Source organism: Topomyia yanbarensis, chromosome 2, assembly GCF_030247195.1.
Source record: "Topomyia yanbarensis strain Yona2022 chromosome 2, ASM3024719v1, whole genome shotgun sequence".
Classification (NCBI taxonomy): domain Eukaryota; kingdom Metazoa; phylum Arthropoda; class Insecta; order Diptera; family Culicidae; genus Topomyia; species Topomyia yanbarensis.
The window spans coordinates 302,691,124-302,711,614 of record NC_080671.1 but is presented as its reverse complement, the minus strand read 5'-3'; positions in this window follow the sequence as shown (position 1 = coordinate 302,711,614).

The following is a 20,491-nucleotide window of genomic DNA, read 5'->3' as shown; positions in this document are numbered from 1 at the left end:
AATTTATCCAGATTATTGTGTTTCCTGTAAATTTTGTGCGCTTTTTGCTTCCGATTTTTCAAATTAATAATTACCTTGTTGAACCAAACTGGATTTTTGGATGCATGATTTCGTCATTTTTTCGTGAGTGGAACTTCCTCCTGTATTATTTGCCATAAAATATTATAGAAGATCTCTACTGCACATTCAATGCTCTCTTCATTCTTTAAAAGGGACTGCCAATTAGCACTGCTTAATTTATATTTAATATTTTCAAAATTTGCTTTTCTATAATCGAAGACGTCCTCGAAGTCACAATCAATAGAATTACGATTCTTGTGCACAAAAATAGAGAATTCTATTGCTGTGTGAAAGGTTTCATTTTTCCATAAGGGAGAATGAGGTTCATCAACACAGAAATCTTCATTAATGTTTGTTAATAGCAGATCTAAATAACGATTGTGTTGATTTGCTATATGGTTTATTTGATTGAGTCCTAGCAATGCAATTTTCTCAAACATATATTGTAATGTTTCGTTTTCACCAACGACAGGAAGTAGAATGCTCTCATTTTCAGAGTCAGGAATAAAATCTAAGTTGCGCTGATTAAAATCACCATAAATATGAACTTTGAATTCTGGAGGAAAATTAGAGTTAATTTCTTCAGCTGCTTGAAAGAAAATCTCATATGTTGATTTGCAAGCTAGATCCGGTGGAAAGTACACTGAGACAATAATGTGGATTTCATCAGAGATATGTGCTTTAACCTATACATGTTCAAATTCTTTGAATTTTGGTGAAATAATAAGATCGGAATTAAATATAGATGAAACTGCGATGAGAACTCCTCCGCCTGACATTCTTTGGGTTAGTCGTAAATCACGATCATCTCTAAAAACAATTATGGTCACTACCAAAAACATCTTAACTTTTTTCATCCTCGTTCCAACTTGTTTCGGTACCTAGAATTATCGAAAATGAGGAGCCTAATATGTTCTTATGGATTTCGTTCATCTTTATGGCGCTCCTCATTCGGAGTTCCGTTGTCGAATTCCGGTGTCGAAATTAAGGTGTTGACAATTCGATTTCGGACATGCGATGTCGTAAATCCGACGTTGGAATGTCGGAAATCCGACGTCGGAATACTGAAAATCCGACATCGGAATCCCGATGTCGGAAATCCGACGTCAAATAGCGATATTGAAAATTTGACATCCAGACGTCGGATATCCGACATCGGTATTCCGGCGCCGGATTTCCGACATCAGAAATACAACCCATGTCCGTCATGGGATATTTTCGACATCGTAATTCCAACGTCGGAGATTCGACTACGGAATTCCGACGTGGAATTTCCGACATTCCGATGTCGGATTGCCGACATTCCGACATCGTGATTCTGACGTCGGATTCTCGACAACGGAATCTCGACCCCGAATTTCCAACGGATTTTCGACATCTTAATTCCGACGATTTTCTACAATACCGACGTCGAATTTCCTACATTCCGATGTCAGGTTGTTGACATCCCGACGTCGGATTTCCGACATTTAGACGCCGGATTCCCGACATCGGAATTCCGACGTCGTATTCCGATGCCAATAGTTCAACGTTAGACTTCCGAAGTCAAAAATCCGTCGTCGGAATTGGTTGTCGTAGATCTGACGTCGGGAATACGACATCGGAATTGTGACGTCGGAATATCGGAAATCCGACGTCGGAATACCGATGTCGGAAATCCGATGCAATGTCGAAAATCCTACGTCAAAATTCGGCTGTAGAAAATCCGACGTCGGATTTCCGATGTCGGAAATTCGATGTCGATATAGGTAGTCCGATGTCAAAAACCTGATGTCGGAATTCTGATGGCAAAAATCCGACGTCGAATTCCGATGTCGGAAATTCGACATTCAGACGTCGGATGTCCGACATCGGTATTCCGGCGACGGAATTCCGACATCAGAAATCCGATCACATGTCCGTCAAGAGATCTTTTCTACATCGTAATTCTGACGTCGGATTCGGCAACGGACAAACGTCAGATTTTCGACATCGGCTTTGCGACGTCGGATTTCTGATTTCTGATGGAGAATCTGTATATTTCCGTTGGCGGGCGTGGGTTTCCTCATCACAGCTCTCAATATGGAACTTTTCTTTTGAATATATTTTCTGGACAGACCAGCCTATTTTTACTAGATTTCGGTCGGATTTCTGATACCAGAAATCCGATGTCGAAATTCCGATCAGGCATGTCCAAATACGCCACGGCACCGCGTGCTGCATTTTAACACCACAACCGAGTGTATTGAAAGGAGCACCCCAAGCCAGAGTGCTCGATACGAAGCACCGATGCACGATAAACGAAGCACCTGTGTCGGTGGCGGTGTTACATTTTCGATCCGGTGCTTGGATGCTTCGGAAAACACTCGGGCTGGGTGCTTTGAAATTTCTGAAGCACCGGAGCCGAGCGCTTTCAACTTCGGATAACACCTCGGAAACTTTTTGACTTTGCACCCGTATCAAAGCGAGAATGTTTAAGTCCGCTAGCATATGCACAAAAAGAAAGAAAAAAAAGATTTTTCGGTGCGACGGAATAAAAGAGAACAGAAAATATACTTCTATAATCACGGCAGTTTGATTTTTAGTTAGATATGTAATTATAAAATATCCAAAGTCGATGCAAGTATAGATCGCGGTTAGTGGATTTTTTTTTAATTTTGCGTCTTGGAAATACTAGTCAATGAAAATTCTATTTCTTTATCTTCTTGCAAATGTATATCTAATTGAAAGCAAAAGATAGGAACTTTGCCATCGATAAACATGTTTTTTATTTTTTTTTTATGATCCCAATCTATACGGATAACGCACATATGGTGCTTAGCTCAATTTGAATCTATTCCTATTGGCGCCATTTAGTTGGTATTTCTATACAACTCAATCTTATTATGGCGTTAGAATTGGGCACATGTTTCGAATTTTCGATCAATCAATCACAAGTATTTCACAGCATTTGGATAATTTTTATTATACGAAACTTTGGTACAAATTTTTATATATTCTATCTATTGCTGGTCGTAATAATAAAGTATTGAGTCATTTCGTGTCGCAAACTCTATTACAATATTTAGCTAAAATAGTGATGAACTGCCTCATAGTGCTTTTTAGGCTGACAAAATGGAGACACTGAAAAAATCAGTTTATCCGGTGATGCTATTACCTGTAAGTCGATTATTCTGGGAAAGTGAATGGGTTACCAGGTTGTTTTGAAAAAAGAATTAATTTCAATTAGAATGTCAAATTACAGTACTAGTTTTATCATTGCGGTAATAAAACGTATTTTCAGAGGAGCTAACCTCATATAAAATTGTGGCCCTTCGCTAAAACAAGGTCATGTATGATCATGTTTCTCAAATATTTTATATTCATTCCAAGCACCTCGGCCTGGTAAGTTAAAAGGGAGAGAGGCTTTGCTTTACTCTAAGGGACCATTCATAAATTACGTAACGCATTTAGGGGGGGAGGGGGTACGACAAGTTGTGACATAGGGGGAGGGGGTGTTAACTACATCGTCACGTAACATGTTTTCATCGAAGAAAAAAAAAATTTCTTGGAATTTGTTTCGTAACAGGGGAGGGGGGATGGAGAAATTTGTGACAATTTGTTACATAGGGGGAGGGGGGAGTCAATTTTGGGCAATTTTTGCGTTACGTAATTTATTAATGGTCCCTTAATGGAACTGGAATTGTTCATATCATTTGTAGCAAGTTACCTACTGCAGAGAACTTCAATTTTCAAAATTACTTGAAACACGTTATCGTATGTAAAGGCGTTAGGGCACAATCGAGTGCGCCCATACGATTTATTGCCGCATTATACGTCATTGCCAGTGCCATTACAAAACTTCTAACTCAGCACAATGCAAAGAAATGAATTTTGGCCGGAGTTCATTACGTTTCTGGCACATCCAACGGCGTCCGTGTGTTGACGTGCCGTTTGGTTCGCTGTACTTATAGACTTATAGAGAATTAATTTAGAAAAATCTACGTTATCATAAATATCGCTAGCTAGTGTCCTAGTCCTTATCAGTTCTTCGATAGTTATACTATATAAGCTATATTCATCATTCCGCATGTAAACTCAATAAAACAAAGACAAATTTAGTTGACAAGATGGTAAGTGATCACCTAAACCACATTCTGAAGACTAGATTTTTGTCTTGCTATATTCTGCATTTTTAATAATTGATCCGATACCTTGTCCTTTTTATATCTATTCTGCTTTAAGGTATACAAAAACCAGCTTCAAATGGGTTTTTACAATTTGCTGGGCAAAATTTAATTTCTGCATGCATTTTAGATGCATAATTTTTTTTTGGCTCTCTAAGGAGATTTCAATTCTTGCATAGTATAGTGGGAAAGTAGACTTACCAATCATAGAGAGAATAACTGTACTGGAAACAGTGATCGACGTAAGGATATGCGATGATGTTTGCTGATATGGTCGGGCATCTATCATCGACATAACTTTATAGTCCGTCGGAGATGGCAAACATGAGTTGGAAAGTTTGTGTAAACTAAAAGCATATTGACCACCAGACCATCCAGTACAATATTGGTCAATGAAGCTATGCTTTGTGTAAGCACTACGCACAGGAGGAGACTCCTCTCACTTGAACGTTGAGAAGTTAGCTAAAGCATGTAACACCACAACAACAACGAACAGCTCTTTAATTTGCTTTACTTTTTTAGTAGTTGAAAAATTAATTGACTTACACCAGAAAATCGAATAACAGACAAATGATTTCCCGGATAACGCGACCTGTAATGCATTAAATACACCTTAAGTTTGTTTGAGAATTCATGCACAAATAGCTATACAAAACTGAAATATATCATGAACCCGTTAACAATATATTAAATAAATGAAAAGCAACTGAAAAGACAAATCACACCTTGGAATTTTCCAAATTGAATAGAGCCAAATTGATACATTTACATTTACCATATTTTATTTTAGATTCGATTACCCGGGGTAAGATTTTTTAAATCCCCGGATATTCGAATCTGACCTGTTTATTATTTGGAATAAATTTCCCTTATTCCACAGCAAAATAAAAAAAAAAATATGTGTGCATACTTTGCATCTATAAGATGTGAACAACATTCTTAAGAAATGATACTTGAATTTGCCTTGGTTCGTCAATAGACCATCGGTATAATTTGTGTTGAGTTTGTGTAAGTCATAGAAATTTAAACGCGTATGTAAATGATATGTTCCCACGCGAGTTGACTTTATTCGCTTGCATATTATCATATGATAAGTTGTTTCTTTTTACTTTTACTGTAAATTTTGACAAATGAACAGTATATTTGATTGAATTTATTAGAATGATAAAATACGATAATTTGTATTGAACAAAAACCAAGATATAAAAATTGTAATACAAACTAGTTGGATCCACTCACATTTGCCGGAAAGGTAGACTGAAAATATTGGTCCTAAAGTTTTTGTTTAATTCATACACGGCACTCATGAAATCATTTGACGGTAGCTGAAGCCGCCACTTTAGAAATTTTACTAAAATACTACAATTTCATGTTTGATTTTACCTATGCCGAAACCAAAGAGAATTTCCATAGATTTTAAATATTGATCTTTGTACCTAGAGTTAAAAACTAATATGTTTTCTCAATCAGTGACATATTCACTTTCCAGACTGATGGCTGGAAACATAATTTCTTTTTGAAATTATGACTAAAGCTGAATACTTTACAGGATACTTAACGACCTTGACTTATACTACATTTTCAGAAATCATAGTTTTATTAATTTTATAATGACGGGACATTATTTTGAGCATTTCGAGACAAATAAAAAAAATACAACCGTCAAACTGGGAACTTGCAACACTTCTGACTTCCTCTGCTAATGTAAATTTGGCGGTAATAATAATTTTAACAATTTGGAGTCAAAAGTCTTAAAATTATGCAAAACATATGAAAGGTGTTGACCGAATAAAAATATTTAAAATCAACATTTTTTCTATCACGCTTTCCAATTTGCTTTTCAATTTAATTTAGGCGCATATGTATTTCCATACCTGAATAAAATTTTCAAACTGAGCTATCTAGTACTAAGTTTCGGAAAACTTTGACACTTTAGTCTTTCAATGATACTTTTAGTAATACAAATGTGGAGTTTACAATCCAATCGCTATTAATCGTTAAATAGATAGTCTCAATATTAAATTTTTTAGTTTTTAGAAGAGAATTTTCTCTTATTTTTAAAGCATACAAATGACCGGACTATATTTAAATTTCGAAGTGCAGAAAAATCTTTTTAATTTTGATACTGAATAAAGGTCAGTTATGGTCTTCAGACGTAATACTCGGCCTGAGGTTGTTTGATGTAAGAGTTGGCTAAGATGTACAATTCGACTCCAGTACCAATGCCATTTTTGAATCCATTCATTTATCCAATTATAATTCCTACTTGCATACCAACTTAATCCTTCCTTACTGTATAATGCATTACAGATTCTTCACAAAGTACCAAGCTCGTTCATGCATATGAACGCACCAAATTGCTTTGAGCCACTTACCAAGCGACAGCAATAGCGCGGCTATAATCGCTACCGAAATATAAGCTGCCGTGTTTTACGAACTTAAAAACACTCGGTACGGTGCCAGCCGATGCCAGAAACACCTCGGTTGCGGTGCCTGCCGATGTGAGATGCACCTCGGTTACGGTGCCTACCGAAGTCAGAAACACTCGGGTCGGTGCTTTGCCGAAGCAACGAGCACGGTGGTTAAATATCAAGCGCTGGCACCGACACCGGTGCCTTGGTATCGGCGACCGGTGTCTGCTGTTGAGCGCCGGTACGGCGTGCCAACTTCAATGCTCTTAGTGGCGTGTTTATTGGTAGAAGTGCCCACCGTGCAGCACCGTTCGGTGCTTTTGCCATGCCTGATTCCGATTTATACCGAAAGATAAACTAATAATGCGCCGGCGTCGGCGGTAAAACGTGATGATGAGTTATGTTCTACCATAGACCTTGCGGTAGACTTGGGTGCAACGCCCAACTCCTACTTAGCAGAAGGCAAAGGATTCTTCATATTTCCTTTCCATCCTGTCATTATGAGCCTGCCTAGTCCTAGTTTTCCGTTCTAAGTTTATAACTGATTCGCTCTAGAATACCTATCCGTCTTTCAATTTCATTGCTTTCGTTTCTCTTAGTCTCAAATTTGCCGAAAATAACCAACAAATTCGGTACAGTAGAACCTTGCGGCAATTAAAACATAGTAACATTATTAGTTTATCTTTCGGTATAAAGCTTTACAAGTGAACGAAACCAGAAATATCACAATTCCAGATTTCTCTTGGCGACAAGACCTGACATGGGAACTGTCACTAATCATGATGTAGTTAGTGAGATGCAAAGACATAATTTTCGAAACTATTTTAACTTAAAATTGGGGTATATTTGAGCTTATATGAGACTTCTTTATGTAAATATTCGATAAGATCAATTCTTCCAAAATTCATCTAAACAAACATCAATTTTATTCTAAACACGCTCAGCTTCTGTCCTTCACGATTATTTTGCAATTAATAAAGTGATCTTGCAATTTAGCTGCATATTTTTGATTAATTGAAATAATCTCGTATATTTTCTTTAATTAAACTTATCAATAAATTTTGTAGTAACGAGGAAAATATATGTGTGGAGGGAGCGTGACTGGAAAGTGGCTCCCCGGAAATGTCTAATGCGTTCAAACATGGTTTGCATCAAATACCCGGTCGCTACAGGTTTACGAAAAAAAAATGATTTCTTTCCTAACTATGTTTTCTAAATGCACTTTGGACCACTCAAAAAACCTCGAAAAGTGTTGTTAAATGTTTTCCTACAGAAAGAAAATTTTCTATTTTATACTTGATTCTCGGAATTGTTCAGAAGTTGTTCAGAAGTTTTTGTTTGTCATAATTTGTCTTATAAATCCATTAGAGATTCACCAAATACCTGAAATAGAGATTCTTTTTAATTTGAAAAAGTAATTTTAGGTGAAAATCTAGGCCAGAATTCACATACTGAAAAAATTGATATCATAAAATGAAGTAAACAAAGTTTTAAAGTAAAATAAAAATTATTTTTTGAACTTAAAAACCTACAGTGAAAAAAACCAGTAGGCTGTAATCCATTACCAAATCCTGACGAGATAGAATGAGAAACGATATATTTCGTAAATATTTTGATCTGATTACTCAAAGTCAATTTTTGTTTTATTATATTTTTGTTTTTTTTATATTTCATAATGAATTTTTTATGGATTTTTCCACCTTTCGAGCTCAGTTCATAGTACTTTTTTATTGATTTTATTGATGCTTTGCTTTTTGTTCAGTCGTAAAATTTTTCATTGAATCATTCTCGAGTTTTGGATGTTCACGAAAAATATCAATTAATGGTATTAAAACAAGGTAGCTTTATAGCAGGTGGCCTATTATGGTTATAGCTGATTCGCTCTAGAATACCTATCCGTCTTTCAATTTCATTGCTTTCGTTTCTCTTAGTCTCAAATTTGCCGAAAATAACCAACAAAATCGATACAGTATAAACTAATAATAGGAGAGTCAGGGCCTAGTTCGTGGAAGGCGTAAGTTGATGGAGTTCCTTTTTCTTCGTTTGTATTAGGTATATAGCGCTGTACCTCATTTTTTACCTTTTACCTGCATTTCATTTTGTTTTCTAGAATTCATGGGTGACAGACAGTTTTTGAATGTAATAAGTGAATTTGCTTAATTTTGTGGAGTTTGTGTTATTTACGGTGAGTTTTAATCTACTACGTGAATGATTTTATTTTTCAACAGTCCACAATTAACTTAAATCAAAGAGATAAAAAATGAAATTACCGCCAACTAGCCTTGGAGCTCCCTACTCCTTCGAATCAAATAGATTGAATTTATTTATTGAAAATCGGGTTTGGATCAGGAATGGGTTTTTATTTTTTTTAATGCGGGTGCGGGTCGGATTCGGGTCGGGTTCGGGTCGGGTACGGGTCGGGTTCGGAGTCGGATTCTTTTTCACGCCCGGGTACGGGTTGGGTTCGGGTAAGCTTACAAAAATAATATTCGGGTTCGGGTCGGGTCCGGGTACGAAAAATCCCATACCCGCAATCTCTAGTTCAGAGTCGAAAAATGTTTTTTTTTTCATTTATCAAAATTAGACGAAAATGACGAGACAGCGACGCTACTTTCTAAAACATCGGAACTTTGCGAAAACGAGACAACGGCCTAGGACAAAGTATACGAGTAAGATTATTTTCATTATTTCTTACGCACACTTGTTTTCGCTTTGAGATTGAGAGCGACATTAGTCCCTTCGATATTGAACGTAGTGGTGGGCGAACGAAAATACACTATTAACGATATTTACTTGTCGTTGTTCGATTTCGTGGAATTAGAAGCTAGCGATGATATTGGACGACTGAAGCACTATTGGTGTGTATATTTCCCGTTGTTGCCGCGTTCTAGTTGTAGTTCTATGATGCACATTGCTATAATTTCATTTAATGAAAATCAAAATGAGCATCAACATTTCTGATTTAAAATTAAAACGAGATTGAATTTTCGTATTGTCATAGGAAATCGAAAGTCGCTTCTTCTGCTACTCGCCTTCATAGAATCGAAAGAAAAAGCCGGCTATGTCTTATTTGTTTTGCTTTGTATGAATTTAGTGATGAAGGAGGCAGCAAAAAGACGAAAATGAATCCAGTGGGTTTCATTGTTCATTGAAAGGATATATGAGAATTTTAGGCCCTGGTCCAGTTACGTGTTGGCCAAATCTAGTCAGCTGCTATAACAGCAAGGGCGTTCTACCAGGCCCGCGCAAAAAATTCTCAAGGGAAGGTAGGGTTTTGATTTTTTTTTACGTTTCTTATAAAAGAAAGGTACATAAATTCCTAAACTCTGAAAATTATTTCCGAGCTATGGAGTGCCGAGTCTTTCGTACCAGTCGATTCAGCTCAACATATTGAGTCAATGTCTGTTATTGAGAAGGCTTCTTCAACAAACATCGCTGCCTGCTGGCTCGTGGTAGTATCGGTTTCTTACTGCAGTGGTTTGTAGTAGTTAAGCCTACCGACTGGACCAAACCTCTTGATTACACTAATCCTCATCCCCCGGGTCCATCGTTCGGTATTATTTCAGGATGGACTGTGCTCCTGATCTTTTTATTTAGTTTTAATCGTTCATGTTTTCTCCATTGCTACTTTTTCTAATCTTTGGTGCGACTCGTTCCTATTTCTATGCTATGATGGTGCTAAGAATTCCTCGGCGGCGGTATTTATCTCGATATTGATGCCCGTTTTCATGAGCCAACTCAACCACTCTGACGGAGATATCATCGGCAGTGGAATTTCTCCTGACAAAGAAACTTGGGATCTTCGACGTCATGTTGTTTGTTCGTGTTTTTTCTTATCTATCTATCTACTCTCAACTATTGCTAATATCGCAACATGTCGAAACAGGAACTGATACGGAGATGTCGACCAGTTTGACTTACTACGCTTTCCAGCCACCCTCGCATTATTTCTTCCTGGATTATTTCAACGGCTTGCTTCTAGAGTGTTTGAACTCAAATGACATTTTATGTTTCAAACGGCTCATAGTATTGCTTCATGTTAAGACAACTTCATGTGCACGGGCTGCGTGCAAAAAATGTACAAAAACATCGAAGTCATTTCATCTCAATCTAGCTGATTCCGCAAAATTATCACCAGTTCCGTCCAATAAAGAAATCTTGAGCGATAATGAAACTCGGACGGAAGATGAAAAGAGTAGTCACCAGCGACGTCGGACGGATGGAGAATTGGTGGAGTCAGTTAGCCAGTCAGTGCCTGAAATTTGTATGGGATTTTTCGATAATTTACATGGAGAAAACCCAATAGCTCGCATTTTGCCGCTAGGTGACACTGTATGTATCATATTATCACTGTAAGTGAAAATAAGAAATGAAATTTAATTGTCTACAACTCTGTCGAAGAGTACTAGTGAATCCGGCTTTGTTGAAAGAATTTATTAAACTTTTAACGAAATAATGTCTGAGTCAGTTTTATATGGGGCCTAGCAGTGCATGGTTGTGTATCAGTACTCGATTCCTACGAACTAAACATTTTTGGGAAATAATAGTTAGGTTTAGCTCAATAGCATGTTCAGATGAATAGTCAGTAATACGAAACATATTTTGGTTGGAACATTTTTTTCTACATGTTACCGCATAGAGGGTGCCAATACTAACTTTTCAACGGAGAGAGATAGAAATTAGGTGTCTTCTACAAAGTTATAGAACAGGCATTTTCAGTAATTCTTTCGAACATCCCGATATTCTATCTCTCTTCTATGAAGAGTTAGTGTTGGCGCCCTCTACGCGGTAACAGATAAAAAATGTTTCCAACCAAAACATAACTCAAATCATGTACTACAATTCTTCTGAGCATACTATTCAGCTAAATCTAACCTTTTTTCACAAAAATGTATGTAATGATACTATACATACTGTGCCACCTAGCTCCATCGTTATACAAGTGTAAACTAGGTTTGCCACCCACCGCTCGTGTATGGCAGATGCAGCTATTCAAGCAGGGTTGCTATGATTAATAATAAAATTCACTTATTTTGAAGTCATGCTGCTTCTTTAGTTGATAACTTTTCTTAGCGAATTTTCACAAATTTACAATGTACCGTATCTATATATATATATATATATATATATATATATATATATATATATATATATATATATATATATATATATATATATATATATATATATATATATATATATATATATATATATATATATATATATATATATATATATATATATATATATATATATATATATATATATATATATATATATATATATATATATATATATATATATATATATTTGACGAACTGAATCGAATGGTATCGAATGATATATGACAGTTTTTAGAGCATTGGCTATACCAAAATATTGAAGGGCAAAAATATTGAAAGCATTTTTTTACTTGTAAGTATGTAGACCGAAAAACGGTTATGTATTGGAGCACAAAGTCTATATAAAAATTATAATCACTCGAATTAGTGAGTAAAACGAACGTTTCTCGACGTGTTGTTATAAAAAAGCGTGTTGCACGACGATTCCTGTGCCTAGTGTATGTTATTCTAAAGCTTGCTTGAAATCGCCGTAGTTATAGGGTAATTTGGGGAGAGATGGCGAATTTTTCTAAAAATCGATCCTGCATCAAAGTAAACCATTCAAAAATTGCTGAAATCATTTTTATTAATTGAGACAAGTTTCTAAAATACTGTGAAATCAGGTTTCTAAAATACTGTGAAATGTCGTTGGTGAAATGGTTTTTGTCTTGGATCATCATCAAATTTCCAAAAATCCTATTTTAGCAGATTTTCTAAAAGTAAATATATTTTGAATATAGAAACAGAATTACATGACAATCTAAAATGCTTAATTTTTAATTGTGGATCCAGCTACCGTGTGCTTCAACCAGCCTCATGATTCAACCATGCTCACTTCTCATCTAGTTACAGCCAAAGTCGAATCACAAGAGATTAAAATACCTACTCCTTGGGAAACCATTAGCATATTCAAAATACCTGCACAAAGAGAAGAAACATAATAATCTTTGCTAACATCCTGTCACGGTGCGAAGTTTTGAGTTTGAATGTTGGTTGGGTAGTCGGGGGTAAAATTAAAATGCTAAGTAATTTTATTATTTTTATGTAACTAACGATACAATTTATGGCAGTATAGAAGAAAATATTTCGGAGGTACAACCAGTACTTTTACAACGATACTAGTAAATTAATACCGATGTATCTATTCCTGGATTGAATCTTTATCAAACCTTTTGATTGTACATAGGAAGCCGGCTATCGCCAATAATGGCCAATAATGGATTTCAATAAAATTTGAGGACTATTTTTGTCTTATTAAAAATATTCGCTCATAACTTTTTACACACGAAACTGCAAAGTAGTTTTATCAATTATTATTCGAGAGTTTCCTGCCAAGAGAAATTGAAATTGTTAGATAGATTTGTTTTTGTAATTTGAATATTTGCTCATTTTACTCGCCGATGCTCTATATGAAGTTTTCTATATTTGCAGCATCATTATAATTTGTTGAAGTTTTGTGTAGTTAGCCTGAACATCATTGTCACAGAGAAAACCAACTTCATCAAATCCTACCGTTTTGTCGTCCTGTGATTATCTTCATCAATGTTATCATACGGATATATTATAATCTGAACATTTTGAATTATTCGATTTCACTTCGTATATTGAATGGTTAATCTCAAGATAGTATGTCTGTACGTACGTGTCTCATTATTCCACATACACAACGACTAGCAAAAGTGCTTCAGTCGTCATCCTGTATTATAATTACTATACAGCTCCGGCTTTTCTCATTTGAATGTGAACTTTCGAAATGCACTGGTTCTCGCCAGTGGAAATCTGTTTTATTCAGTATTCCGGAACCAGTTACATTCGCCGTCGAATTATATATAGATACAGTTTCAGAGCCATCTTCCTGAAGGGTACTTGAATCAAGTGGCACTTGTCCGATGACCATTGCGGCGGAAGAATTAAACTGATTTTCTCTACTAGAGACGCCACAGTTTTGGTCACGCTTCGTCCAATGCCAAACCGCCATTCGGTGCTGCCGCAAACAGTTAGTTGCAGTGTGGTTTAATGCATTTGAGGATTGCATCTCGAAACTAAAGCTAAGAACATTTACAAACACATGCACGGACCGGTTGTACCAACTTCTAACCACAACTCATTTCCAGCTTTCTGATGCGAAAAAGCTGACATATCTTTCAAACGGACACAAGGCAGCCGGCAACATCATACATTATTTGAACCGAGACCAGATCTTGTCACATGTGAGTCTACCAAGCTGATGCATATCAGTATAGTAGTATCTCCTGTTCCAGCACGTTCACCGTAGTGGCGTATGGTGCAGCTTCGGTGCTGTAGTCCGTGAGGATATAGAAACTGCATTTTGCACGGTAGCCATCATGCACAGAGCGTTAATAATAAGATAAGAGTTTAATTTGCATGACGTCCGTATTTACGAGTGACATACGGGTGTATCCGGACGGTACCGTTGTCACATCGAACCGGTCACTCATGGTGATAATGAGCATCATATCGCGTACACCGGTCGTGTTTTAACGCTCGAACACACCAGAAGCGGTTGCGACACGGTGCGGCCCGGTTATTTTTGAAACCAAAGCGTTTGTCTTTACCCGCAAAAAGTGCGGTACGGTGCGTTTTCTCAAATAGTGGTCGAATAGAAACACCGACGACGCCGCGGTAGCTATTTTAATGCTTGTCTCATCAATTGTGTTTAAACCTTTACTTGTTGTCCACGCAATAATCCTTATTAGATTATTTGACAGCATCTATGTATGACGAGATACAGTAGGTGCATTGCTATATTTCAAATTACTGATCTTGTTCGCATATCGAATTGATGATTTTACCCTTCTCTAAGTTGTTATAAACCTATAAGTTGACGTTATTATTATCGTTATGCTTGTTCCGAAGAGTGTGGTCATTAAATGTTTGGAAGTATTATTCCGGTCTGCAAACTCAGTCCAAGTCTACAAATTCAAATGATCAATATAGACCTTTCAAGCATTTGCAGATAGTTCAGGACGTTCAGTGCGTTTTCATTTTTATTTTTAACTTAACCCATCGCGCGTTGCTGCGACTTTCGACGAAGTAGGAGGAAACACAATTTGTTCCGAAGTGCCACCTGGCGGGCAGATAATCCCCAACCAATAGCACACAAACACGCTCCATAACAAATGCCTAGTATGTATACATTTTTTCGGCAATCGGTTAAGCCGTTTGGGAGTCCATGGATGGATTCAACTTCAATTGCCTCACACAAATTAATATCATTGAAAATAGTTACGGTCGTATCCTGGATTTTGTCTTATTGAATGAGGCAGAACTAGCCCTCTGTCAGATACACGAACCTGCTGAATCATTTCGGTGATTGATGCAAATCATCCTCCCGTAGAAGTTTTTATCTGTCTGCCGAAAACTGTTATATCCCGAATGATTTTGGTCTTGACTTTCACCGAGCTGATTTCTTGGGACTTGCATCAGCACTCCTTCATACAGATTGGCATTCACGTGAGGATACGGAAGATATTGCATATTTCACTGCTGTAATTAATGCCCTCATGGCTGATTATGGCCCGCTGCGTAGACCAGCCGTAAGCCATTGTGGTAATGCACATCTACGACATCTAAAACGACTTAGATCTAAAGTAGTACGGTTCTATTGTCGTACACGCTGTCGTTTCGCAAAATATCGTTTTGCGCTAGCGAGTAATAATTATCGATCCTATAAACGTTAATTGTACAAACGCTACTCCATTCGAGCAAACCTGCGCAGTAATCCCCGGCAGTTTTGGAAATTCGTGAACTCCAAGCGGAAGGAGAACGGCTTACCTACTGACATGTTTTTGAAGGAAAAGTGTGCTAGTCTGGCTGCGGAGAAATGTGACCTTTTCGCCACCCACTTTAAAAGTGCATTCATTGAAACTATTTCATCTGCTGATCAAACTGCGCGCACTTGTAGAGACACTCCATTGAATATTTGTCCTTTGAGAAGCTTCACTGTTACAGATCGTCAGGTTATAGCAGCAATCGGCAAGCTAAAATATTCAGTCACTCCTGGTCTTGATGGCATACCTTCATGTGTTCTAAAAGAAAGGCGCGGAGGCATTAATTTTGCTGTTGACAACTCTATTTAACAATTCCAACTCTATTCAACAATTCCTTTGTTATCCTTCCAGCTGGAAAAGGTCAGTTATGTTTCCTGCATACAAAAAAGGAGATCGGCTAAATGTTAAAAACTACAGAGGAATTAAATCGTTGTGTGCCTGCTCTAAAGTTTTTCAGATCATAATGAACGATGTGCTCTCTGCATTCTGCCAAAGCTACATTTCTCCTGATCAACATGGATTCATCCTAAAAAGATCAACCTTCACGAATCTCGCTCAGTTGGTTTCATTCTGCTTGCGTAACATGGACGCTGGTGGTCAGATCGACACTGTATATACCGACTTGATATCAGCATAGCTCAACCACCGGGCCCTTCGAGATCTTCTTCCGGACCAAAGACAAAAAATGTAGACGAGCTCTGACGGAGCGGTATTCGGCTGTTACAGAAATATCTAAAATTCCCCTTATAAGCTTCGGGTGGTGGTAAATAGTTGAAATCAGGCAAATGATATTGCTGGCTACGGGCCTTTTACGAAGGAGTACAGAGTGTATATTATACACTGTATAATACACCGTATATACCAACTAACAGGGTTGAAATCTGCGGGGTTGTGTCCGATTCGAGTCTGAGTAGCGAGGATCTGCTGACATATGGGACTGGCTGTTTCAAAGACCCCATGCTTAAGCCAGTGAAGACAGTGGAATGCAAATGTGTGCATTCAGTATCAGTAGCAGCTGACGGGAAGAGAACACACGTCAACTCAGACTCTTATCGCGTGACCTTCGCCGTTCTGCTCTACCTAACTACCACCTCTTTGACAAGATTAGTCTACCTGTTCGCTTTTTTGTGCCGCGGGTCATGAACTGTACTAATTGCAAACAGTTGAGACACACAGCCAGGAAATGCGGTGGGAATCATGTGGATGATTCCTGTGGAAGGGATGTCGAAAGATGTCTCCACTATGGGGAAACCGTGCTAGCCTAATTGACCAGCATTTGAACTCGCTTTCATTGATTACTGGGCAAATGAAATTGAATGATAGGATCATTGTATTAGGAGATTTCAACCATCCCGGCATTCAATGGACTCGCTTCACATCCCATTACCTTTATCCTGATGCATCATGCTCCACAAAAACTCTAGTTACTTCAAAGCTTATTGATGACTATAACACAGCCGGTTTTGTTCAATTGAATGACAACTGTCAGCCAAGAATTTTCTAACAAGTGTTCGATAACTGCTGCCCCTGCTTCTCTTGTAAAAGTCTGTCGCCATCATCCTCCATTGAACATCAATATTTTTGGCTGTAAAGCCGTCGTTTTTGAAAACATTACTGAAACAACTTATTATGATTTTAGAAAAGGAAATTTTACCGCAATGAATCTCTTTTTCTCATCTTTGGACTCGAGTTCCTTATTGTCCAATAACGATTGCAACTCGGCTTCGACTTTATGGACACACATTATATTATACGCACTCGACCAATTCATTCCGAATAAAACACGCCGCGAACCGATTTACCCACCATAGTCGAATTCTACTCTAAAACGCTATAAATGTGCTAAGCGGTCCGCTTTTCAAAATTCACTAAACATCCTTCACTACAACTCAGATCACTTTACTTATACCTTAATAATCGATACAAATGATTGAACAAAACACTTCATTGTGCCTTCCAACGCCGTATACAGTGCAAACTCAGATCCAACCCCAAAAGTTTCTGAAATCATGTGAACGATCAGAGGAGGGAAACTGGACTACCCAGACATATGTCACTGGATGACACTCAAACGACTAACTCGCTCGATATTTGCAATCTATTTCGCAAGCATTTCAACAGCAACATTTTTCCAACGAGATCTTAACCACCCAGCAAATCTCCGAGGCTGCCAGTAACTTTCCTCTCCGTTCTCCCATTGGCTGTCATCCAATTATTACGGCTGCTACAATTAGCTCAGTATGCTCCAACCTAAAGCCTTCATCAATTGCTGGACCAGATGGAATCCCATCTGTTGTTTTGAACAATTTTCTGGTTCCTTTATCAATACTGTTCAATATATCTCTTTAGTCAGGAACTTTTCCGGATTCATGGAATAAATGATATATCTTTCCAGTTTTCAAAAAAGGAGATAAAAACGTTGTTTCGAACTATCGTGGGATAGCTTCATTATATGCAGTATCTAAGCTGTTCGAAAAGATCGTGCTGGATTTTATCACCCATAACCGCTCTGATTATATAGCAGAGACACAACACGGCTTCATACCCAAAAGATCAACTTCTACTAACTTAATATCCTACACATCTTTCATCATCAATTCCCTGCAAGCACGACTACAAGTAGGTTCCGTATACACCGATTTAACCGCAGCCTTCGACAAGATTAATCAGCAGATTGCAGTTTTGAAATTTAACAGGTTTGGATTTTGTGGCTCATTACTGAATTGGCTTCACTCATACCTTTCTGGACGTGAAATGGCTGTGAAAATTGGAGACTGCACGACCTCTCCATTCCCTGCTAGCTCTGGAGTACCTCAGGGCAGCCATCTTGGTCCTTTTTTGTTTTTACTTAACTTTTTCGATAAAGTGTATGAAGCTATCATTCGCAGACGACTTTAAACTTTTCCACCAAAACACCTACCGATGCTGAATTTATGCAACCCCAATTGGATATCTTCATAAACTGGTGTAGAGTCAACAGGATGGAGTTGAATATCTCTAAATGCTCAGTTATCTCTTTCACCCGCAAACATTCCACAGTCAAGTTCGACTATAATATTTCGCGGACTGTTCTACAACGTGTATCCTCCATCAAGGACTTAGGAGTTTTGCTTGATTCCGAATTGAACTTTAAGGAGTACATAGAATACACTATTTCCAAAGCATCCAAACTTCTCGGTTTTGTTTTTCGTGTTACTAAAGATTTCACTGATGTATACTGCTTAAAGGCACTTGATTGTACTTTAGTCCGTTCTACGCTCGAATATGCAGTTGTTTGGTCACCCTACTATCAAAATGATATTCAACGCATCGAAGCTGTTCAACGTAAATTTGTCAGCTTCGCGCTTCGTCGTCTTCCATGGCGAGATCCGCTAAATCTTCCGAGCTACCAAGATCGCTGCAAACTCATTGATCTAGAACTTCTGTCTGTTCGTCGGGATGTTTCGAAAGTTACTTTTATTGTTGATCTACTACAATCACGAATCGATTGACCTGCTACAGAAGCTGAATTTCGACATTCATCGTCGTAGCCTTCGATCATATCCGTTCTTCCGTCTCCCCCATGCCAGAGCAAATTACGGCTATAATGAGCCTTTTGCTAGTATGTGTCGTCTATTCAATAGATGTTCTGATGTCTTTGACTTTCACCTTTCCCGTGACGTTACCAAGCGATTCTTTGCTCTTTCTTTGTCTAGTTAGCTTTTGTCCCAGTGTTAGTTATTAACGAAAAACTTAATGTTAGTGTTAGTCGTAGAAATAAGTTGTGAAATGTCTCATTTTGGATGTTTGTAATCTGTTGGTACAAAAGATGAGGAGGTTTTATGCTTTCTGGAGAATGGGTCTGAATGAAACCTAACTCCAGGGGACTTTTTCTTACTCCAAATAAATAAATAAATAAATAAATAAATAAATAAATAAATAAATAAATAAATAAATAAATAAATAAATAAATAAATAAATAAATAAATAAATAAATAAATAAATAAATAAATAAATAAATAAATAAATAAATAAATAAATAAATAAATAAATAAATAAATAAATAAATAAATAAATAAATAAATAAATAAATCAATAAATAAAACCCAAATGATCCCAGATGTCCCGCGTACAAACAGCGCGAGGAGAATCTTAAGCGTTTCCTTCAGGGATACTCTAAGTGATCTATTGCGTAAATGCTAAAGATAGCTACGACACCGGCCTCTACGAACATTTATACTAACTTGGCTACTGAAGAAGGCGACGATGATGAACCCCAGGAAGGAACATCATTTGTTGTGCCTAGAAGCAATAGAAAAAGGAGGAACATTGTCTCTCTCAAGCATCGTTGTAAGGTGTCACTCCAAGGTACCCTAAAAATAAATACTCGAGGAAGTACTGGTGCTAAAACCGAAGCAAATCACTCCCGATCTCAGAAACCTGAGCTCAAAAATGGAGTTCCTAGCACTACCAGGACAACAACAACTCCAAGTGTTCCATATCTCAGTCAGAAAAAGAAACCAGCGCTGGCTTAATAAATTTCTCTGACATTGTGGACCGTATTTTTACAGCATTAAATATTTTTGACCCACTTAAAAGCATCTTGATAATTTTGCTCCACGCAGTAATAATATTTTTGATGCAGTTCACTGCGAAATGGCCTCTCCTTTCAGCGATTATGTCCTTCGATGACTAATTCATCGCACGAATTGGAATTGCTGAAAATCTATTCTTTCAAAATGTTAAAATGCTAATAAATAATTTGAAATGCGATGCGCAACATGGCTTACTTCAGGAATATATCTCAACAATCACGATTTCAATATTGTTCGCTTGGATCGAGAAGACTCTTACGGAGGAGTACTTTTGGGGATCAAAAAGTGCTATTCTTTCAATCGAATCGACCTCCCCTCGACACCAGGCATTAAAGTTGTCGCTTGTCAAACCTGAATATAGGCAAAGACCATCAAACTAGAGCGAATCCACTATAGTTGTTTGCATAT